The sequence below is a fragment of the Dermochelys coriacea genome, chromosome 5 (genome assembly GCF_009764565.3).
Source record: "Dermochelys coriacea isolate rDerCor1 chromosome 5, rDerCor1.pri.v4, whole genome shotgun sequence".
In the NCBI taxonomy this organism is placed as follows: Eukaryota; Metazoa; Chordata; order Testudines; family Dermochelyidae; genus Dermochelys; species Dermochelys coriacea.
The window spans coordinates 12,913,391-12,938,181 of record NC_050072.1 but is presented as its reverse complement, the minus strand read 5'-3'; the positions used below and the strand labels follow the sequence as shown (position 1 = coordinate 12,938,181).

Here is a 24,791-nt window from a genome sequence, read left to right as displayed (position 1 = left end):
GCTTCCTGAAGGTCTCGGATACGAGTATTGACCCATCCTGGCCTGGTTTTGCTGATAAGATGTGTCAAGGGAACAGCATAAGATGGTACAGCTTCTGACAAGAAACACTTTCTATCTACACAAAGTTTCAATCGCATCTTTTACTTCAAGTTATAGTTGGATCAGCACTGTTCCATCTTAAATGTTAAAATCAAGCTGTCTAGAAAGCTGCTAATTTATAGGTCCCCAACCTTTGTAGAATCGGAGCACCTCCGAAGCATTATAAACAAAAATAGCATTAATCCTTTCACCTTTATCATAGATCTCCTTCCATCCACATTTTAATTTTGACTTCAACATACTGTAAAACCACGCAAAAATCTTTCAATTATCATTCCCACTTATATGTAAATTAAAGGGGACAATCTGTTTAGGCCTAAAAATTGGTATATGCTAAACAAAGTAATTTAATAGTTACTACTGTCAACATTCATTATATTGAAAAATATGCAGTGCTATGTTCTAATTTGTGGGAGGGCTTTTTAAAGGCTCTGTTTCTGTATGATCTAGAAAAAGACAATGAATACTTGTATAACATAAGAATGGCCATACTGGGTCAGACCAAAGGTCCACCTAGCCCAGTATCCTGTCTTCCTACAGTGGCCAATGCCACGTGCCCCAGAGGGAATGAACAGAACAGGTAATCATCAAGCAATCCATCCTCTGTTACCCATTCCCAGCTTCTGGCAAACAGAGGCTAGGGACACCATCCTTGTCCATCGCCATAGAAGGATGGTCTAATGGGTAAGGTGCTAGTCTAGACTCAGAAGATCCAGGTTCAATTCCTTGCTCCGTTACAGACTTCCTATGAGACGTTGGGTACCTCTGTTACTCAGTTTCTCTCTGTAAATTGGAAATAATAGTACTTCCTTACCTCAGAGGATGCTGGGAAAAGGTCTAGATTCTGTTACCAATCCCTTGAACAATCCTGAATCTTGAGATTTTTTTTTTTAAATATATTTCACTCCTCCCTAAGCGTCATGAGTGTCAGATGCTACAGTTATGAGGGGTCATAAACGTACTTCAGATAGACCAGTGAAGGAAGGAAAGTTTAAATTAACAAAACTTTCACAGCGTTGTGCTGACATTAATTGTATTGGCTACTTCAACAAGGAAATAAAACTTGCCATATTAGTGTTGGGCAACATGAAAAACACAAGGATGACAAATCAAGGTTTGCTAAATGAGAAAGTGGAAACTGCTAAGAGAGAATCACAATTACAAATGCTAAAGAAGAAAGCATGGTGATGTATATAGAGAAAGAGCATCTGACAGTATTTGAAATGAGCAAAACTAGTTTGAAACAAAATAGGAGAAGGTCCTTCTGAAGCTGGTAATTTCTTAAGAGAATTCTTATAGACAATATATAACTGCATAATACCCACTTCTTTCTCTGTCTCTTTTCAATTGTAACAACAGACTACAGTAATTCGTCACTTAACGTTGAAGTTATGTTCCTGAAAAATGCGACTAAGTGAAACCATGTTAAGCAAATCCAATTTTCCCATAAGAATTAATGTAAATGGGGGGGTTAGGTTCCAGGGAATTTTTTTTTTTTTTTTTTGCCATACAGTACAGTACTATAGTTGGGAGGTGCCCCCGCCTTTCCCCACACAGGCGCAGCCCACTTGCACTGGAGACAATGAGGCAAGCAAGGAGGCTGAAGGTGCTGTAGGCTAGGAGAAGCACATTGCGCAGCAGCAACACCAGGTTCCCCTACTTTGCAAGCACCAGGGACAGAAGGCTCAACCCACTCCACCCCTTCCCCCAAGCCCCCACCTTTAAGCCTCTTCTCCCCCCCTTTTACTCTGCACACCGCATCCTCGCTCCTCCTCCCTCCCTCCCCTGCCTCCTGCACACAGCAATCAGCTGGCTTGTGGTGTGTTCAGGAGGGAGGAGCGAGGACACAGTGGGCAGGCTCCCCTTCCCTCCCCTGCCTCCTGAACGCCACAAGCCAGCTCATTGCCTTGGGCAGGAGGCAGGGAGGGGGAAGGCGCACCGAGTCCTCGCTCCTCCCCCTGAACGCCGCAAGCCAGCTGATTGCCACGGGCAGGAGGCAAGGGGAGGAGGGAGAAGGCACTGATCCGTGGGGTCTGCTGGCAGGCAGGAGGCGCTGTGGGGGGGGGGAGGGTGTAGGAGAGTTGTTGGGGGCTGCCAGCTGTGGACAAAGCAGGCAGCCAAACGACGTTATAGCGAAGCATTGCACAACTTTAAATGGAGCATGTTCTGTAACTGAGAAGGGACTTAAGTTCGAAACAACGTTAAGCGAGAGAATGTTAAGTGGGGAGTTACTGTACATCAAAAAAACCTTATAACTAGGAAAGTGAATATACTGAGATGTAAAAGCATCCTAAAACTAGAATACTTTCATATACTTCACTGGCAAATCTCATTATTATTAAGTAATATACCGGTTATATAGATAGAAAAACAGAGGCAAAGAGAGTTTAAGTGACTTGTCCTAGGTCAAAAATAGTAGCTATTATACCAGGGAATGGATCCCAAGGCTTTGTCCACATTAGATTTTTTTTGGTCTGCAATTCGCTATGGGTGCAGTTCTCTGTTGGTAGCACTGGTTAAAGCAGTAGAGTAGACAAGACTCATGTGGGCTCAGGCATTTTTAACCTTGAATCCATCCAAGCTTTGTCTACATTAGTTTTCTCCAGTGCTATAACTAGAGAAGTTATACCATATGGGAATTAAGGGCCCAAGAAAACTTTGTGGAGACAAAGTCCATGATTTCCTTTCCTTCTGAGCTAGGGAGTCAGAAGGGAAGCAGCATATGCCTGGGCCAGGAGAAGCTCTGGGAACTTGAGATTTACATCGAGTACAGGGCAAATGGTTGATGATGTTCAGCAGTCATACTTCAGTTCCGTTGATACAGATGCCTGCTCCTTCTCCACTATTTACCTGCACACATGGTAATACACTGTAAATCCCAAAGCATGCTGGTGATCTTGTAATCATGTTTATGGAAATTTTGGATTTCATGATACTCTTTCTTGAGCACCATTAACTTTCCCTGTTTTCCTCTAACTGGGATCAAAGAAATGTTATGTCCCTGGGGAAGATCTCAAGCAGAGGTGTGAAAATTCTGCTGCCTGATCTTTGCAGGTGTATGTGTATATTCTTCCACCTCTGCCCCTGAACTGAAGAGCATGATGATTTTGATATCACCATATCACTGCTACACCCCAGAAATCACACCACTACATGCCCCTTGCAGATTGTGATTTTAAAGATTCCATTCTGAAATCAACGTCTGCACACTGCTGCTCCACAGAAAAAAAAGATGCTCCAGCTAGAAGCATGAGGACTGGTGCCTTAGAGCACGTCTTCACATACAGTACTGCAGCTGTGCCACTGTAGTGCTTAAGTGAAGACGCTCCTACAATGACGGGAGAGATTCTCCCGTCAGCGTAGTTAGCTACCGCCTCTCAAGGATGTAGATTATGTCAATGGGAGAAGCTAAGGAAAAATAAATCTTATTTTAGTTCTACTTGAGAAATGTACAAAGCAAAGCAAAGCAAAATGATTATGTTGAAATTCTCCCACCCTTTCCTAGAAACATGCTACATAAGTTCTCAAGGTAACCTTAAGAGAAAGCCAAGCAGGCAATTTAAATCAGAAAACCACTGCACTGAAAACTAGTTTGTGAAACATCACAGGCTCAAATGGATATTTAATTACACGTCTGAGAATTCCATTCAGCCAAAACAATTTCGTCCTTTTTCTTAGTGAACAAATGTCTGAAGATTAAGAAAACAGTTCTTTAAAACAGCACTGTCCGATCCATGTAATACAAAGGATTTTCTCCTCCCAACAGTGCATGGAAAATGCACTAATGTACAGACCCCTAAATATCTAACATGATCTTTATGAAGTATTTTCACAGCAATCAACTCATGGGCTCATTTTGACTTCTACTTAAGCAATAAAAACTTATGCAATATTAATTTACACACTGTCAAATAGGGCACCTTTATTTGAATTAAAGGGCATCTTGCGAACAATTTAGGCATTGGTCCAGAAGGACTGCGAAACTCAAGGGTTCTGCCTCAATGCATCAACTGCAGGCATAATAATACTAAGCATTTCTTTCTAACCTTTAATCAGGTTCTTTTAAAGAACTTCAGAAATCCAATTACACCGCACAAGATCTCCATAATACATGCATTACTGTTTCCATTTTACATATGGGTAAACTGAGGCATAAAAAGTTGTCCAAACACCACACCAAGACAGTGACAGAATAAAGAATAAAACCAAGAGGCCATGATTCTCAGTCTACTGCTCTATTACTCCTGGGGAAAATCTGCACGACTGCGCACATGCAGAATTCATGTTCCCCGCAGATTTTTTTGCTTCCCCACAGAAGAATGACTTTCTGATGGGGGGAAGCAAAGGGAAGCCGCAAGAGTAGTCGTGCGCCCCTCCGCAGCAGCGTGTGCGCACCATTTTGGGCACCTGGAGCAGCCAACAGAGAGGTAAATCACTGTAGAGACTATGGATGCTTCGGCCAGTGGCTCGTACTCTGCATCGGGTTCGGCTGCTAGTTCCTGCTGGGAGCGGGGGAGAGACGGGATTTTCTCTTCCCCCGCAAGAAGCAGGCACGGCCAGGTCAAATCCACCCCCGGAAACCTCCCCTGGCTGCAGGAATCTCTGCAGACCCCCCACCCCCACTTCCTGCCCCCATCACTGCTCAGCCATGGAGGGAGGGGCTACTGGACAGGGAGCTGCTCCCCCATCTGCCCAACCCCTGTGCATCTGGATGCCCCCATACACAGATCCTCACACACCTAGAACCCCCCCACCGAACCTCCCACACCCAAACCCCCATCCTGCTGAGCCCCACCCTCTGCATCCAGAGACCCTTTCCACTCAAATCCCCGCTCCTGAGTCCCACCCCCTGCACCCAGACCACCCCGATGAGCCCCCTGAACTCCAACCCCCACAACAATAAGCCTGAACCCCCACACCTCGACCCCCACACCACCAAGCCCCAACCAGCTTCACCCAGACCCCCACCCAGCCCCAATCCCCTAGCACCCAGACCACCCCTGCTGAGCCCCCAAACCCCAACCCCCACCCCAATAAGCCCAAACCCCTTATACCTCACCCCCAACCAGCTGCACCCATCCCCCCACTCCACCAAGCCCAAATCCCCTAGCACCCAGGCCCTGCTGTTGAGCCCCCCCACACCTAGACCCCCCCAGTCAGGCACCATCTCCCGACTTACCTGCTGAAGCCCAACAACCATCACCCAGACCCCCCTACAGAATCCCTTTGCCCCAGCACCCAGACCCCCACTGAGCTGCCCACACCCAGATTGCCCCACACAGAATCCTCTCACCCCACATCTGGATCCTCCCACACACTAAGCCCCTCCACACTTGGATCCTGCTGGGTGGAGCCTGCCCACACCTGGTCCACCTTTCGTGGAGAGGTAGGGCCCCGGGGTGTTTCTGGGACAGGCCCAGCCCTTGCACTAGTTATTCCTCGCTGCCAAGATCTTTTTAAAGAATATGATGAAAGTTTACATTCTCATTATCTCAGCCTAAAATTATTGCTGCCTATATTTTTTTACGTTTATGTAGCAGACTGAAAGATCCCCAAGTAGGTTTAGGTATACAAGCTCGCGCACAGGCTAAATACTTCCACCACATGTAATTACAGCCACCTCTGAAGTGCAGGGATGCACTACTGCACAGTAAAGCAAAGAGAGGAAGCTTTGGCCAAGGACACTGAAGTAAACTCCTACTCTTACAAAGAGAATCGCGAGACCTTTAATGCCCTCCAATTTTAAGATCTAATCCAAAAGACCCACATATAGGTCTTCATGATTTTCATGCCATCTTTTATGCTTGGAACTCCCTCCCCGCCTTTAGTACCAATAGGCCACCCTCTCCATTCAAAACCCTTCTTTACTCCTTCAGTGAAGGCCATCAATGATAGTCAAACACTGAATTCAAGTTTTATATAAATGTTCAACAACAAAAAAATCTAAGTAACCAAAGGAAAACAAGCAAAACTAAATCAATTCAATTGATCCCATCTCTGCTGGAAATACTAGCCTCCCTCAAGACAGGTATGCAAGTACGGATGTTTTCCTTCCCACCCACCAGAGTCTGTCATTTTTACTGAGCTCTTGATCGGATTTACTCTGCAAGCTCCAAGACACATCTTTTTATCTGCTCGTAGAAGGTGCCAGGTATATCCATATACATAAAACAACAGAAGACTGCATGGTACTCAGTTTAACTCAAGATGGTGGAGTCATTTTTGCTCGAATTTGAAACTTGGGCTGCTCTAGAGTGTCTAGCCTTTTTCACACCACTATACCTCCACTTTTTGGATACTGTACCTCTTTATATAAATGGTCCTTAGAAAAATGCTCTCCTAAAGCTCATTCAATAGCACTCCATTCTACCTAAGGAACATTTCTGGGGAGTGGACTTGGCTATTTAGCCAGTTAATTCATAACTCAGGCCCGGCAGCAATCCTAAAAGGTTGGACACTCCATCCTTTCCAACCAATATGGTTACAGAAACATGAGATGAAAGGATGAAACTAAAGCTCTGCTTCAACTGGTTTTGCATAAACAAATGAGGTTAAAAAATAAACTATTTCTATTAAGCCCTCAGACTGTGTATACAAACGATCCAAGACTCAGTAGAGAAGGTATGTTTGTGAAACACCTCTGCATTCTTGAAAAAAACCAGTCCTTTTCCAGCATAAGCAAGCAAGAATTTAGAGTAAAAAACCTCCAATTAAAAATATGAATATAGGTGAATTTGAAAAAGGGAGAACATTAAAGAAAACTAGTGAAGACTGACCAGCCAAGATACTCCAAAACATACCTGTAGGACATGAGCCTGCATTCGGCACTCTATACACACTCACCAGCTGAAAGGGAACCAAGTAAACTCATTTTCCTTGCTAAAATAAATTCATGAATTTAATATACAGGAGAAGAGGACAGAAGTTAAGGTGTGTTCGTTTTGTTAAGTGTTTCCCTTCCACTGTGTCTGGCTGTCTATATTCCATTGTTGTGAGTAGCCAGCATTTTCAAGTCTATAAGGCTTCTTCCCTCTGAATTCAAGAGAAATGGATTTTTATAAACTGCTTGTTCCTAAAAATGGAGACAGAAGACACTAGATCCACAAAGGGACTCAGGTGCTCTGCCAGCCAGTAGTATTTATAGCTCCAAGTTAAGTGCCCAGCCTCCTCTTGCATTTTATGGGGAGAGTTAGGTTCCTAAAAACGGGATTAACAGAAGCCAACACACTGAGTGGGGAGCTGCCTAAACTAGCCAGTAATAATTCCAAGGAGAGGTGCAGCATCTAAGCACCATCCCTCAAACGTAGTTAGGTGCCTAACTCCAGGCCAGAGGGAAACACCCACCTCGTCAGGATTCACAGCCCCAAACTCCCTCTTGGAGTTAGGCACGCTAGCCAGGTCAGCCCTTTTTTCTTTCTCTCTCTCTCTCACACACACACACACACACACACGCACGCACGCACTCTCAACGGACATCTGCCCCATAAACCTAATAGCCCAGTGGTTAGGGCACTCACCAGAGTTGCACAAAACCCCTCAAACCACTGATCTGCATAATTTGGAGTAGCTATTTGAACACACCTGGGTTCAGGTCACTGCTCCAAATCAGGCAGAGCATTGATTCAAACTTGGGTCTACCTACCATTGTATAAGCTCTTGTATAGAAATCTACAGCACAGTATGATCAAACAGAACTGAAAGCTGCTGCTAACACATGGACAAGGGGAATCCAGTGGATATAGTGTATTTAGATTTTCAGAAAGCCTTTGACAAGCCTCACCAAAGGCTCTTAAGCAAAGTAAACTGTCATGGGATAAGAGGGAAGGTCTTCTCATGGATTGGTAACTGATAGGAAAAGATAGGAAATAAAAGGTAGGAATAAATGGTCAGTTTTCAGTATGGAGAGAGGTAAATAGTGGTGTCCCCCAGGGGTCTGTACTGGGACCAGTCCTAGTCAACATATTCATAAATGATCTGGAAAAAGGGGTAAACACTGATGTGGCAAAATTTACAGATGATACAAAACTACTCAAGATAGTTAAGTCTCAGGCAAACTGCAAAGAGCTACAAAAGGATCTCTCAAAACTGGGTGACTATGCAACAAAATGGCGGATGAAATTCAATGTTGATAAATGCAAAGTAATGCACATTGGAAAACATAATCCCAACTATACATATAAAATGAGGGGGTCTAAATTAGCTGTTACCACTCAAGAAAGATCTTGGAGTCAGTGGGGATAATTCTTTGAAAACATGTACACAATGTGCAGCGGCAGTGAAACAAGCAAACAACATTGGGAATTATTAAGAAAGGGATAGATAAGACAGAAAATATCATATTGCCTCTATATAAATCCATAGGCAGCAGGTTTAAAACAAACAAAAAGTAGTTTTTTCACACAACGCACAGTCAACCTGTGGAACTCCTTGCCAGAGGATTTTGTGAAGGTCTAGACTATAACAGGGTTCAAAAAAGAACTAGATAAATTCATGGAGGATAGGTCCATAAATGGCTATTAGCCAGGACGGGCAGGGATGGTGTTCCCTAGCCTCTGTTTGCCAGAAGCTGAGAATGGGTGACAAGAAATGGATCACTTGATGATTACCTGTTCCGTTCGTTCCCTCTGAGGCACCTGGCCACGGTCGGAAGACCAGATACTGGGCTAGATGGACCTTTGGTCTGACCCAGTATGGCCGTTCTTATGTTTTTATAAACCCAGCAGGATGAATATATGTACCCATTTGTAAAGTGAGTACAGGTGGTACCAGTGCCATATCCTCATCTGAAACCTGACTAACGTGTCTAAGAACATTGATTGAGTTTCTGCTGGACTATTCTCAGCAGCACTTTCTTGATAATTTTGGGGACAGAAGCGTGGTTGCTAGTTGGCTCGAGAACTATCTAGATTACTGTGCAATTTAGCGTTGTCAGTGGATTGCCCACAATGAGAGACTTTGATAATATTGGTCAATAGAGGACCCAGCTACTCTCCAACAATCATGGGGGTAACAGGTCCATTTCATATAGATCACAGCTTTCTGATTAAGAATTCCCATTTGTACAATTGGGTCACATACAAGACTACTTCAAATTCTCAGTTTAGACTATAAACTTTTCAGGGTAGGGACTGTCAAATTCCATGTTTGCACACTTCTTAACAACGGGACACTGACCAGACTTGAGAACCCTAAAACTACTGTAACAAAATAATTTTGTTGATCCTTTCAACAAAGGAGGCATGAGAGCTCTTAACATTGAGAGGGACTCTGGGCTGAAGCTGTCAACTGCAGTCTAGGTTGAGATATTGCAAGTGGTGTAGGATTGAAGATTCTTTTGACCGCTAGCACAGTTGCTCTGTTTATGACTGCATAAAATTTCTTGTGATGCTAATGGAAGTCCAAGAATATTTAGTACCAGTTGTATTATAATATTCTGCCCATCAGCTGATGTAGATAAGTAGTAAATTATGATAAGTTATGAGGACAAGGCAGTAGAGGAGGAATTTCAGAACTAAAGCTGAATGATAGCAGTTGATTGTTACGTTTCAGCTACATGCACTTTGGTTCCATAAATGGACAATACGCTCCTCAACTATTCTGGCTCAAGGAGGCCCTAGGATGCATGATCAAACCCACTTTCTCCCCTCCAGCTGGTAGTAATAGCATCATGGACTGAATGGTACTATTGGTAACGCTAAATAAGAGGCACTTTAAATTTATTAGTCACTAGCATAGGATTGTTCTCCCGAGTACTCCAGTACCTGCATTGATTATTTTTTTGTTTTTGAAGAATAAGGCAATATTGAATTGGCAGTAGGGGAAATATAGTCATATCACCCTCACACTGTAGGAAAAAAAGAGTAGAGAAGCTGGTAAACCTAGCACGTTTAGAGAACAACATTATTCCCTTTAAATATTCTCACTCAGACTTTAAGGACAGAAGGAACCATCATGATCATCTAGTCCAGTGGTTTTCAAACTGTGGGTTGCAACCAAGTACTGGGTTGCAAAATGTAAGGCACTCAGTCGTGGCGGCTCTGATCAGAATCACTGACCAGGCCATTAAAAGTCCCATTGGCAGTGCTTCCCAGCTAAGGCAGGCTAGTCCCTACCTGCTCCGACACCATGCTGTGCCCCAGAAGCAGCCAGCAGCAGGTCCAGCTCCTACGCAGGGGGGCCATGGGGCTCCAGACACTGCCCCTGCCCTGAGCTCTGGCTCCGCACTCCCATTGGCCAGGAACCAATGGGGGTTGGTGCCTGTGGGCGAGAGCCGTGGAGAGCCGCTTGGAGCCAGACCTGCTGCTAGCCACTTCCGGGGCGCAGTGCAATCCGCGATGCCAGGACAGGCGGGAAGCCTGCCTTAGCACCCCCGTTGTGCCACTGACCGGGAACCGCCAGAAATAAACCCACGCCCCAAATTCACACCCCAAACTCCTCATCCCTGGCCGCACCCCAGAGCCTGCACCCCCAGCCCAAAACCCCGACTCCCTCCCACATCCCAACTCCCTGCCCCAGCCCTTAACACCCCCAAAACCCAGAGCCCCTCTCCTACACACCAAATCCCTCATTCCCAGTCCCACCCCAGACTCCCTCCCGCACCCCAACCCCCTGCCCCAGCCCAGAGCCCAGTTACAGGCATCAACAATTTTCTTCAACTGGGTTGCCAGAAAAAAAGTTTGAAAAGCACTGATTTGTCTGACCTCCTGTATATTGCAGGCCACCGAATCTTACCACCCACTCCTATAGTAGACCCCCAATATTAAAAGACTTCAATATTCACTAGTTTGTATTTTTAAATCCACTCACTCTTAATTGCATGCTCTTATCAAAGTATAGTACTTCAGCAAAGAAATATATAGACAAAAAAGATTAGATTTATTACACATATTGGGAAAAACAGAAGAAAAAGCTTTTCTGATCATGTGTAACATAATTAAGTCTCTACTCTAAATTCAAATTATTTTTGAAAATTGAGTTATACAGGCTCCATAGTATCAGAATCCTAGATTTTTTATTTTTTTTTAAATTGGGTTGTGAACATTTCCTCTCTAAGCAGAATTCCATGGCACTCCATCCCAGCATGTTTTGCAGCAACCTACCATTCCTGAATTCCCTCACACCATGCTGAATTGATACCCAGCCAGGCTCAACCTACAGCCTTCAAAGGGCTACTGCACACTCCTTTTAATTAAGGCTATAAGTCAGTTTTCAAAATATAGTACATTTTATTGTATGAAATCATGGCTATAGATAGGGCATCAGCCACGTTATACAGCATCAATTTCCTTATGTCTTGAAAAATATCATCATCAGGCGTTCTGCTTACATGCTGCTAATCAAACTGTATTGTAAACCCTGGAAAACTACAGGTATTCTGTGGCCAGGGGGTTTCACAGTTCAATTGCACCTGTGTTGCTCCTCAGTGGTCCAGCCACGGCACCTACTCTTCTCAGGCTTCCAGCTCCTACCTCTCTTGGGTGGAGACCCGCATCCCTCTCCCTTCTGACCAGCTTATTTCCAGGCTGCACAGTTCCCTTACTTCACTGTATATTTCCCAGTACAGACAGGTTGTTTGAGGACACCTGCTTGCTTTCTCTTTAGAGAAGGTTATCAGATGCTACAGATACAAGTCACCTCACAGCACTTCCCATGCAAGCCTACTTTATTCTTAAGGTAAAAAGCATTATAGAGAAAACACATAGAAAACAATGAAAGAACCTTCTCAAATGCAAATAACCCTAAAATGAGCTCTAATAGTAACTGTCCTTCAAACCCTTCCCCTCTCCACCTGCCCACAACCAAAGGGAAGTTCTTGCAGTTACCAGTTCATCACAGCTTCAGCTCAGAACAAGCACCCAGCCCTTCCAACCCTCCACTAAGGATTGGGACCCTCCATGGATCAGGGTCCTTCCTGTCCATTTGCTGGATGAGGAAGAAGGCCTTGAGCCAGTTTAAAACCAGGCTTATTTATCCACAAACCCTTTCTTTACCCGCTGGGCCATGGAGAATCCAGTTTGAACTAGCATATGCAGACCTCTCCAGAGGAGTGGCTTCAAAAGGTTGATAGGAGAAAGTATATTAACATCCCCTACTAGGGAAGGCACATAAAATTCCACAACACATATATAATTGCATTTTTAATACAATGTACCTCAAAGATATTAACCCTAATTCAATAAATTTTACCTTAATTCCATGAAGTTTATTCAGGATAATACAGAATATTGTCAGTCTTTCACAGGGAGCAACAGCCAACTATAATTGCGCCAACTTTATTGCTAGCTGTACCTGCAAGCTGCGCTACAAAGTTTAACATGAAAATATTGCTGCAGCCTCATTCAGTGAAATTAAAAGCACAGTATAGTGATGCATGTTATCATTAGCCTCCAAGTTTTTAATATTATAGAAGAGAACAAACAACTACAATACTTCCTCTACTTTTCCTCTTAATTAAAGTGAACTAGTGCTAGTGAAAGGTGCTATCTTGACAGCCTGGAGACAAAAAGAAAAGGAATACTTGTGGCACCTTAGAGACTAACAAATTTATTTGAGCATAAGCTTTCGTGAGCTACAGCTCACTTCATCGGATGCATTCAGTGGAAAATACAGTGAGAAGATTTATATATACACACAGAGAACATGAAACGATGGGTTTTATCATACACACTGTAAGAAGAGTGATCACTTAAGATGAGCTATTAACAGCAGGAAGGGGGAGGGGGGAGGAGGAAAATCTTTTGTGGTGATAATCAAGGTGGTCCATTTCCAGCAGTTAACAAGAATGTCTGAGGAACAGTGGGGGGGGGAGAGGGGGAAGAGAAATAACATGGGGAAATAGTTTTATTTTGTGTAACTATCCATCCACTCCCAGTCTCTATTCAAGCCTAAATTAATTGTATACTGTTTGCAAATTAATTCCAATTCAGCAGTCTCTCATTGGAGTCTGTTTTTGAAGTTTTTTTGTTGAAGGATAGCCACCCTCAGGTCTGTAATCAAGTGACCGGAGAGATTGAAGTGTTCTCCAGTTGGTTTTTGAATGTTATAATTATTGACATTTGATTTGTGTCCATTTATTCTTTTATGTAGAGACTGTCCAGTTTGACCAATGTACATGGCAGAGGGGCATTGCTAGCACATGATGGCATATATCACATTGGTAGATGCGCAGGTGAACGAACCTCTGATAGTGTGGCTGATGTGATTAGGCCCTATGATGGTGTCCCTTGAATAGATATGTGGACACAGTTGGCAACGGGCTTTGTTGCAAGGATAGGTTCCTGGGTTAGTGGTTCTGTTGTGTGGTTGCTGGTGAGTATCTGCTTCAGATTGGGGGGCTGTCTGTAAGCAAGGACTGGCCTGTCTCCCAAGATCTGTGAGAGTGATGGGTCGTCCTTCAGGATAGGTTGTAGATCCTTGATGATGCGTTGGAGAGGTTTTAGTTGAGGGCTGAAGCTGATGGCTAGTGGCGTTCTGTTATTTTCTTTGTTGGGCCTGTCCTGTAGTAGGTGACTTCTGGATACTCTTCTGGCTCTGTCAATCTGTTTCTTCGCTTCAGCAGGTGGGTATTGTAGTTGTAAGAATGCATGATAGAGATCTTGTAGGTGTTTGTCTCTGTCTGAGGGGTTGGAGCAAATGCAGTTATATCATAGAGCTTGGCTATAGACAATGGATCGTGTGGTGTGATCTGAATGAAAGCTAGAGGCATGTAGGTAGGAATAGCGGTCAGTAGGTTTCCGATATAGGGTGGTGGTTATGTGACCATCACTTATTAGCATCGTAGTGTCCAGGAAGTGGATCTCTTGTGTGGACTGGCCCAGGCTGAGGTTGATGGTGGGATGGAAATTGTTGAAATCATGGTGGAATTCCTCAAGGGCTTCTTTTCCCTGGGTCCAGATGATGAAGATGTCATCTACGTAGCACAAGTAGAGTAGGGGCATTAGGAGATGAGAGCTGAGGAAGCGTTATTCTAAGTCAGCCATAAAAATGTTGGCCTACTGTGGGGCCATGCGGGTACCCATCGCTGTGTCGCTGATTTGAAGGTATACATTGTCCCCAAATGTGAAATAGTTATGGGTGAGGACAAACTCACAAAGTTCAGCCACCAGGTTAGCCGTGACATTATCGGGGATACTGTTCCTGACGGCTTGTAGTCCATCTTTGTGTGGAATGTCGGTGTAGAGGGCTTCTACATCCATAGTGGCTAGGATGGTGTTTTTAGGAAGATCACCAATGGACTGTAGTTTCCTCAGGAAGTCAGTGGTGTCTCGAAGATAGCTGGGAGTGCTGGTAGTGTAGGGCCTGAGGAGGGACTCTACATAGCCAGACAATCCTGCTGTCAGGGTGCCAATGCCTGAGATGATGGGGCATCCAGGATTTCCAGGTTTATGGATCTTGGGTAGCAGATAGAATACCCCTGCTCGGGGTTCCAGGGGTGTGTCTGTGCGGATTTGTTCTTGTGCTTTTTCAGGGAGTTTCTTGAGCAAATGCTGTAGTTTCTTTTGGTAACCCTCAGTGGGATCAGAGGGTAATGGCTTGTAGAAAGTGGTGTTGGAGAGCTGCCTAGTAGCCTCTTGTTCATATTCCAACCTATTCATGATGACAACAGCACCTCCTTTGTCAGCCTTTTTGATTATGATGTCAGAGTTGTTTCTGAGGCTGTGGATGGCATTGTGTTCTGCATGGCTGAGGTTATGGAGTAAGTGATGCTGCTTTTCCACAATTTCAGCCTGTGCACATTGGCAGAAGCACTGTATGTAGAAGTCCAGTCTGTTGTTTCGACCTTCAGGAGGAGTCCACCCAGAATCCTTCTTTTTGTAGTGTTAGTAGGAAGGTCTCTGTGGGTTAGTATGTTGTTCAGAGGTGTGTTGGAAATATTCCTTGAGTCAGAGACATCAAAAATAGGATTCTAGGTCACCACAGAACTGTATCATGCTAGCTTGCAGTGTGCTTGACCTCACTCTCCTCTCAAATATTTTAATTTAGACATTAAATACTTGTCATTTATCAAACGTTAAAGTCAGTCATAGCTTGTTTTTTTCCCCCAAAGGTCAGTTTCTGCTTCACTAAAGACAAAGAAAAGTCTTCTCTTTGCAGCTATTTTGCTGAACGTCTCTAGTCTTGTCAAAGGTGCCTGACTGGCTGCAAGCAGTAACAGAAGCAACCTATTAGATCTAGTCCGTCTAACAGCAATGGCATTATATATTCAATAGGTGACTCGTAACATCTCTTTAGGTTACAGGTTTATCCAAAATGCCTTATACTGAAAGTCAACTTGCATATTGTTTGTACTGAACTTGTACTATTAGGGTTTTTTAAATTATTACCCTGTACCAATGCCCAATGTTAACAGTCCTTATCAGTGATCATCTAAAGAGGAAGAAGACAAGCTCTGCATAAAGTAGAAAGTTTGAATCAAACTGCTTTGAGGCCCTGTATTTTTTCTGTGGGAGATTCCACACAGTTTATAGAAAATATTACATTAAGTGAGCTCACTTAAAATATTTTAACTTCAGTCACAGTGACAAGCATACGCAATCAGTAGTCAGTCTCCAATCCCCCCCCTGTACTCACCACCTCTTCCCCTAAGAAGCTGTGCCAGTTCTTGCTATACAGTCATCTTGAATTCCCTGGGAAAGCATACTCAGAAAAGACAGAACTGGCAGAGTGAAGTGGGTGGACTGGAAGCTGACAACTGATTAGAAAGCCAAGATAAAACTGAGAAGTCTAGTAGTCTTAAACTGTTTTCCTGCTAAAGAATGTCAGCCTGATCCCCCAGCATTACCAGAGATGGATATCAGCATTATGACAAACTAATATAGGGTACATTTAAATATTGGAATAATTGCTTAAGCAAATCAGACAATTATCTAACTTAGAAAGAGTGCAACAGCAATTGTAATCTAACATTTAGAGTAGATTGAGTCAGGCCTCCTTGGGCATATTTCCAGCTCTGCCACTCACTTTGTAAACTTGGGCAAGTCATTTAACTGCTTCACCTCAGTTTACCCAAAATGGAAACAGTAATGCCAGCTTCTGTGAAAGGAAGCCTTGTACAGTTTTATCAATGATTAAAACAGGAGACCATCTGATAAACACTGATGGAGCAGGCTGGGATAGGAGTTAAATTTCCCATATGTTGTCAGGCTATGTATATCCACCTTTCTGGAAAATTTAAGAAGGTACAGAGAAACAATGTCTATAAGATACTAGTAGAAAAGGAGAATTTCACCACAAATACCCAAAGCCATAATTTCAGTAACCTCTTGAAATTAAAGTGGTGCAAATGTAAATTTGAAAGTGTCTTAAATACATACACTGATACCTACATCTAGCCTTAAATAAATACCTATTATTTGTGATTAAAAGTAGCCTGATGTAAACATCATAACAATTTTTAAGATTTCTCCACAAAGATTGAGCATCAAGAGTCATAGTATATCTGTGAAAGCATAATATATTATGCTAAGTGAGTTATGCATATTCTGTTTGAAAGGCAGCTACACAGTTAAATTCAGAGAAAACAGAGGATACTGGATCACCCTGGACCTGAACTCAACCCACCGCATGCCCATGGGCGTATCACTTGACCTTCCTGTGCCTCAGGCAACCCATCTGTAATTGAGTAAGAGCAACATCTAACTCACTCAGATGGTGTGCCTGGTTTTTAATCTTGAATGAATAAAATTACTATACAAGTGTCAAAAATCTAAGCTGTAGGGAAATAAGTTAACATTAATAATACAATTGTGTTGGCCTCTTCAGCTATCAATGAAAAATGTATTACAAATGCGTGTGAACAGGGGAACATATTTTAACCATAGAGAACACAGGACTGGGAGCAAGGAACTATTTTGTTTTAATCCTGGCTATAACACTGTCCCGGACTTCATCTATGCCACCAGTTCAGTTGCAACCTCTCTAGCTCAGGTTTCAGAGTAGCAGCCGTGTTAGTCTGTATTCGCAAAAAGAAAAGGAGTACTTGTGGCACCTTAGAGACTAAAATTTATTAGAGCATAAGCTTTCGTGAGCTACAGCTCACTTCATCGGATGCATCATTTGTGTCATTACACAAAGTAAAACTATTTCCCCATGGTATTTCTCCCTCCCACCCCACCCCCCACTGTTCCTCTGATATTCTTGTTAACTGCTGGAATTAGCCTACCTTGCTTGTCACCATGAAAGGTTTTCCTCCTTTCCCCCCCCTGCTGCTGGTGATGGCTTATCTTAAGTGATCACTCTCCTTACAGTAAAAAGAAAAGGAGTACTTGTGGCACCTTAGAGACTAACAAATTTATTAGAGCATAAGCTTTCGTGAGCTACAGCTCACTTCAGCTCACGAAAGCTTATGCTCTAATAAATTTGTTAGTCTCTAAGGTGCCACAAGTACTCCTTTTCTTTTTGCGAATACAGACTAACACGGCTGCTACTCTGAAACCTCTCCTTACAGTGTGTATGATAAACTAAACCCATTGTTTCATGTTCTCTGTGTGTGTGTGTATATAAATCTCTCCTCTGTTTTTTCCACCAAATGCATCCGATGAAGTGAGCTGTAGCTCACGAAAGCTTATGCTCTAATAAATTTGTTAGTCTCTAAGGTGCCACAAGTACTCCTTTTCTTTTTGCGAATACAGACTAACACGGCTGCTACTCTGAAACCTACACTTGCTCAGCAGTTCCCCACCGGTATCTGCAGTTTTAGGTCACATTTTAATATTTATTATTATTACGTTACAGACCCAGTGCGGTCAAATGAAGAATATATTAAAATACAGACACTTTTCCTGTGACCTTTCAATTTTAGGAATATTAGAGGTTACCAGTAACTGTAGTTAATAAAGTGTTCAGAGAGATAAAAGTTCATTGTGTTCCTTTAAAATCTACAAGAATTTTTCAAAAACCTTCAGTTAGCAGTGTAGATGGGGGGAACTAGGGGCGGGGGTGAGGGGAAATAAACACAGCCAACGGAGTTCTAACCACCTTCTTCTTTACGTAAATACAACCTGCAGCCACTCCTTTATACCGTAAGATCTGCGGAAACTACAGGGTTCAAGGGACACAGATGCCTATGTGATGAAACTTGCATTGTCAGTGGAGCAGAGGATATGGGAGTGGTCACAATAAGACAAAAGGAAATGGTCAAGTAAGAACACAGAGCCATGAAGAACTTTAAAAACAAACAGAGAAAGCTTGAACTTGATGCAGTATAATTGGGAAGACAGTGAAGGGATTCAAAGAGGAGAGATGTGATCAGAGCAACAGGCAAAGTTGACAGCAGGTATGTTACTTGCTGCTTTGACTAAACCATACCCTTTTTTGGATCTCTCCACTGTATCCTTCGTTCTTAATCTTCAAGGCCATTCACAATTCTGTTTCTATTGTTTGTTTGTCCAGTCTTACTTCATTAACCCCCAGGTCCTCTGCATTGTTGATGGTAGCCTTATCTACCAGTCTGTCAGCTTCCCACAGGTGCTTTCATGTCTTCTTTTACAATTCAAGAGGATTCACATGGCATGTGCTGTGACCACTTACTATCATGCTATTCTTAGTTGCCTGGCTGTTGCTTTGCATTTCCTTCATAATCTGTTTGTTGTACCATTTGTTTATCTTATAGATTGTAAGCTCTTCAGAGCATGTAGTCTTTTTGTTGCAGTTTTTACAATGACTATTTTAGTATGAGACCAGGTACTACCACAATACAAGTAAACACAAGTAACTGTAAACCCAAGATCACTATCTTTTCCTCTTTCGAATCGCTACTCGAGAAACTTCTGCTGAGATGCCTATAAGAAGTCAGTCAACTAATGATTAGTTTGAAAAGCAGATAGGATAGCTGGCACTTATAATTAAAAAATACAAGTGTGTGTGTGTATATATATAAAAATAAATGAATCTGAACTGTTATCCTAATCCTTCTGTTCATATGCAGCTACTATATTTAGCAATCATTTTCCAGCATCTTTTCTGCCCCTCACCCCCTCATTATTCACTTAACAAAACACTAGTATTATAGGTACACTGGTTTCAGAGTAGCAGCCGTGTTAGTCTGTATTCGCAAAAAGAAAAGGAGTACTTGTGGCACCTTAGAGACTAACAAATTTATTAGAGCATAAGCTTTCGTGAGCTACAGAATCATCAGAATGCATCGGAATGCATCCGATGAAGTGAGCTGTAGCTCACGAAAGCTTATGCTCTAATAAATTTGTTAGTCTCTAAGGTGCCACAAGTACTCCTTTTCTTTTTATAGGTACACTGGCATTATTATCTGATATTTTACCAGCCAGTAAAGTCTCCAAATAATAAAACCCTTCTCGGAATCAGTTTATTTTGTAAACACCTGACTCTTCCAGATCATTAACCAAGCAGATAAACTGCTCAAGAGTACAGCACTCACACGTTGATCAAGCATGTCATTATAGTCTTAGGAATGGTTGCTGTGCTGATTGCACCACATTTCATCTCACTGATTGGGTGATAATGATTTACTTATACATAGATCTAAACTTCATGTAGAAAAAAAAAAAAGGTTGTGTGCTTGCTATACCCAAATCACAGAAAATCCTGTGAAATAAAGTTGAAAAACTTTATTTCAAGCCTGTAAAATGAATTCTAGATTTGCAAGGAGGCCTAAGAGAACAGTTGCCCTGGAAAAGGGGAGAAAGTTGCATTTTCCCCAGACACAGCTCTCAGTACTTAATCACAGGAAAAACAATTACACCTAACATTAGGGCTAGGTGTGGCAAACACCACAATAGAACTGCCTCTGAATATGCAAAAAAGAAAAGGAGTACTTGTGGCACCTTAGAGACTAACAAATTTATTTGAGCATAAGCTTTCCTGAGATACAGCTCACTTCATCGGATGCATTCCTTTTTTTCATGAAGTTGATAGATTTCCACTCCATACGGCTAAATTCAGTGCCTTGCATAATAACAGGTTTCAGAGTAGCAGCCGTGTTCGTCTGTATTCGCAAAAAAGAAAAGGAGTACTTTTGGCATCTTAGAGACTAACAAATTTATTTGAGCATAAGCTTTCGTGAGCTGTAGGTCACGAAAGCTTATGCTCAAATAAATTTGTTAGTCTCTAAGGTGTCACAAGTACTCCTTTTCTTTTTGTGGATACAGACTAACACGGCTGCTACTCTGAAACCTGCCTCTGAAGCAGTGATTCTCGACCCACAGCCCGCTTGCAGCCCAATCAGCACGCAGCTGCTGCCCAGGTGCCATCCTCAGGACCATACACGTAGTATTGGCTGCGGCCCACATTAACACCTCATGGGCCGCATAACAATAGTAAATAGGTTGAGAACCACTGCTCTGAAGGATGATACTATATTCATTTCCCACCGCACCACTTTTATCTAAAATGTTTAAGTGGATGCTGTCAGATAGTTGAGGCCAAATATTACGTTTTGTAAAGACAAAAAGATTTAAATAAGAAACTGTCAGGTTTTAGAGCTCTTACTAAAGACCAAGAAAAACTAAATTGAAAAAGTCTTGTTCATTCTTCACCTTTTATATGGTTTATATTTTGAATTTCACTAGCCTGGACAACAAAAATAGACTAGCACTTTACTTGTATATAATCAGTCTAAATAGTGTAACAGTATTATTTGGGTAGCCAGTACTGCAGAAGAATGGTTAAAGCTAAATAAACTGTTTTCAGAAGATAACAGAAATTTGATATATTTAAAGGAACATTGTTAGGTATTTCAGCAAAGATTTATGTTTGGTTGACTTTAATAGCCAAGATTCACTGATTCCAGAAAAACATTTGACACTAGCATTTCTACACCGGAGTTCTAACAGTCTTTGAAACAAAGTCTGAAACTTTGTGTTACTTATATATTAATACTAGCTATCATCAAAAGTTTGAAACTTTATAACTACGCTGTTTGAGTTATGACTTCCCAAAAAGACTACAAAGGCAAATGTGTAAACTTCTCAGAGCACAAACAATTTGGCTGATTTCTTTCAAGTGTATTTAAGTTACATAGGATCAGATACATTTAAGAATAGGTTTCAGAGTAGCAGCCTATTTAAGAATCTATTTAAGAATAGATCCTTCAGTACTCTGAATAAGAGTTCAGAGTAGCAGCCGTGTTAGTCTGTATTCGCAAAAAGAAAAGGAGTACTTGTAACACCTTAGAGACTAACAAATTTATTTGAGCATAAGCTTTCGTGAGCTACAGCTCACTTCATCACCAAATGCATCCGATGAAGTGAGCTGTAGCTCACGAAAGCTTATGCTCAAATAAATTTGTTAGTCTCTAAGGTGCCACAAGTACTCCTTTTCTTTTTGCTGAATAAGAGTGAAGACAACTTTGGAAAAGTCGGTCCAAAAATGCCAGAATTTATAACAATGAGTAGGACCAAAAAGAAAAGCTCAAACATTAGAAAATGTCATCTGAAATATATTCAACAGCTTATGCTATGTCTACACTAGAGAGCTACAGCGGCACAGCTGTTCCAATGCAGCTGCACCACTGTAAGATCTCTCATACAGCCACTCTATGCCAAGGGGAGAGAGCTCTCTCATGAACATAATTAAACCACCCCAAGAAGCAGCAGTAGCTATGTCAGCAGGAGAAGCGCACACCACCACTTATGACAGCATAATTTATGTTGCTCGGGGTGTTATTTTTCACACCCCTGACTGACATAAATTGCTGGCATACGTAGTAGTGTGCACTTATGGCCATAGTGTCTCTCTTAAACTAAGCAGGACAGTGAAGTTTTATTTACAGTATTTTTAAAAGATCTTGATACTTAAAGCTTCGGAGACAAGCCCTACTGTCATTCAGTAGAAACTCCTATTAAAGTCAATGCGAGATTTGCCTAAGTAAGGAAAGAACAATTTGAACTCATCACAAACTCTTGAACTGGAACTTTTGCATAAATTTAGACAGGTCTATTATTTATTACATAAATTAGGCATGCATTTGTTTCAAACGACTTTTCAAACAAATCACATTATGGTATCAGATTAAATTTCTTTAATTTACTATTTAAGTAACCAAAAATTTGCTTCCCAGCATTGTCAAGACAGATTCAGTGAGCTAGAGTAATCAAGTTACAACAGATTATGGGGGTATAAAGGCAACTGGAAAACTTGAGAGTTGAGCTTTTAAGTCAGGACATGAATGAACACAAAACATTCCATCAATGCTCACTGGCACTAACCTAGTAACCCTGAACACCAGGAACCGTTATTTCAGTTACCCCTATGTATTTTTTCTGTCCTCAGTAATGTTAATTAAAAAAAAAAAACAAGGTAAGTAAGATCCCTAAAGGCAGATGGGATGAGCATAGGAGTTTATAACTAGAATGACAGGCAGCAGAGCTGGAGTGGTGGGGGAGGAGAGGCATGTAACCACTTTTTGACTGGGCCAAACCTGAGGGTGCTTTGACCCCACACTCCAGGTTACAATGCCACTCAGGACACTCCTCTGTCATAATGGAGGGGTAGCTGAACCAAATCTGAGCGAATGGCATTCCTACCTGGCACACGGGGTTGCAGCAGCACTCAAGTTTGCACCGGGGTCACAATGCCACCCACTCAAATTTGGCCCAGTTGTCCTTCCATCACGATGGAAGGGCAACTGGGTCAATCCTGAGTGGTGCTGCAACCTCACATGCCAGACTGCAGCATCACTGGTTCAAATTTGGAGGGGATGGGTGTAGGGACGCATGGGCCAGAGGACCAGGCTGCTGGGTGGGTGGGGTGCCTGAGAGAAAGAAAAGTCAGGAAGAGAAGCAAATTCTATTGGCCCCCACTTCAAACGGCCTTGACTGGAACAAATCCAGACACACTAAAGGTCTCTACTGGGCTTCTCTTGAAATCAGAAGTGAGCTGTTGCACTCCCACCTTTCCCGCCATGTGGTAAAATGGGCGGGGGGGGGGGAAGAGATACATCTAAGGGCTCCTGAAAAGCCGCCCCCAGAAGCTACAAAGTTCTTTAAGAGTCACCCCCCCGGTGCGCTGAACTGCATTACCCGGAGCTCAAGGGTGCGGCTGTGACCTCCCGCCAGGCTGCCCGGCATCCACACGACACACGGGCCGTGGGGAGCTAGAACCACCCCTGACCCCCACCCCCGCGCGGAATTCACCCTGCGCCTTGGCACCAGAGCGGGGCCCCTCCCGCCCGCGCCCAGAGCCCGCGTTGCGCACTCCAAGGGCGCAGGCCCGTCCCTCCTCCCGGCATCCCATCGGGGCCCAGCCCGCTGCAGCGCGCCGGGACCCGGGCCCTGCCTCGGCTCACGGGCTTCCTCCCCGGCCCGGAGAGGGGGAGACGCGGATTCTACCCGAGGCCGCCGCCGCCCGGCCAGTCCCGGCGCGCTGGGGGCGGGTGTAGGGGCCTCCTCCTCCCAGCCCGACCCGACCCGACCCGACGCGAGGGGCGGGGGGCAGCGAGCCCGGATCCTCCATGAGCGCAGGCCGCGCGGGCGGGTCCCCCCGAGACTGGCTCTGGAGAGGGGCCCGAGCCCCCCCAGCGGCTGAACGCGCGTCCCTCACCCGTGCCCGTGCCCGTGCCGCCGCCGCGGCTCCTCCTCGCCTCCCCCTCGCGGGGGAGCAGCTCGGACATGGGGCGCCCAGGCCGGGTCGCCGTCGCCGCTGCCGCCCGCCCCGCTCTGCTCCGCTCTGCTCTGCTCCCCGCCCTGAGCGCCACTGAGAGAAAATGTCACCGGAGGCCGCTCGGCTCCGCTCCCGGCGTCACTTCCGGCGGCCGCCGACCGCCCTGCCGCGCGCAGAGCGACCCCGCCGCTGGCCCTGGCAGCGCCACCTGGCGGCCCCCGCGCGCCTCCAGCCTGCCGCGCGGGAACGGGAACCGCCCCCCACCAGGCCCCCGGGGAGGGGGGGAGGGGGAGCCCCCCCCAGCAGGGCCCCATGGGGATGGGGGAGCAGCCAGAACCCTCCTGGGGAAAGGAACCAGGGAGACCCCGCTCCTCTGGGGAGGCGGGAGAGGGGAGATAATCCAGCGCCTCCTACCTAGGGTCCCGTCCAGAGAGTTTGGGCCCCAGAGCCTCTTCCCAGTCCCGCTTCTCTCCCCCACTCGCGCCCCCTGGGAGAGACCCAGAGCCTCCCCTGTCCGCTCCCTCTGGGGCCCCACGGGACGGGCTTGTGGTATCGCCCTCGGGCAAGGCAGGGCAGCCCGGGCAAGCCCCCGCTGGATGGGGCTGAAACGGAGGAGGGTTGGACACAACCCAGCGAACGCTGCAGTCCCATCCTCGCTGGGATGTCCAGGGCCGCCAGGCTCGGGCCGCGCCAGGCTCGAGGGGCCGGGGGTGGCGTTAGCGACAGGAGGGGAAATAGAATGTTTCAGGGGGGTCCGGCTGTGGATTCACGTGTCCCTCGCCTCCTAGAACGTTCTGGACCTTTGTAGAATCTCGTGCGACCTTCCAGAGTTTTTGAGAACCACGTTTTCGGTGAACCGCCTCGAATCTTGGCAGCCAGACCCTCGGGGGTGCATAAGGGGCAGGGCCCTGCCCGTCAGCGAGATACGGAGGGAAGGGAGAGCCCAGCTGCAATATTGTGTAATTGCAAAAGTACAGTGGGGTTTAAGACTTGAAGAGAGTAAATAGGGACTAATAAAGGACTATTTAATGAGACACCAGAAATATCTATTGAACCCCTATCTGAGCAACACTATAAAAGAAATACTGTTACTTCTTTTGCTGTGCATAATGTTTGATGAC

The 24,791-nt window shown here is 44.4% G+C and overlaps 1 protein-coding gene across 2 annotated transcripts in view; it reads right to left on the bottom strand.

Moving 5' to 3' along the window:
- C5H18orf25 (chromosome 5 C18orf25 homolog) overlaps window positions 1-23,753 on the bottom strand; it is a 76,629-nt gene extending 52,876 nt beyond the window's left edge. Inside the window, exon 1 of one of the 2 annotated variants that reach the window (XM_043514530.1) lies at window positions 23,617-23,753. The gene's annotated coding sequence lies outside the window, so the exon portion shown is untranslated. The remainder of the gene's footprint in view (window positions 1-23,616) is intronic. The other variant, XM_043514529.1, reaches the window with a different exon arrangement.
- Between the last annotated feature and the right edge of the window lie 1,038 nt (window positions 23,754-24,791).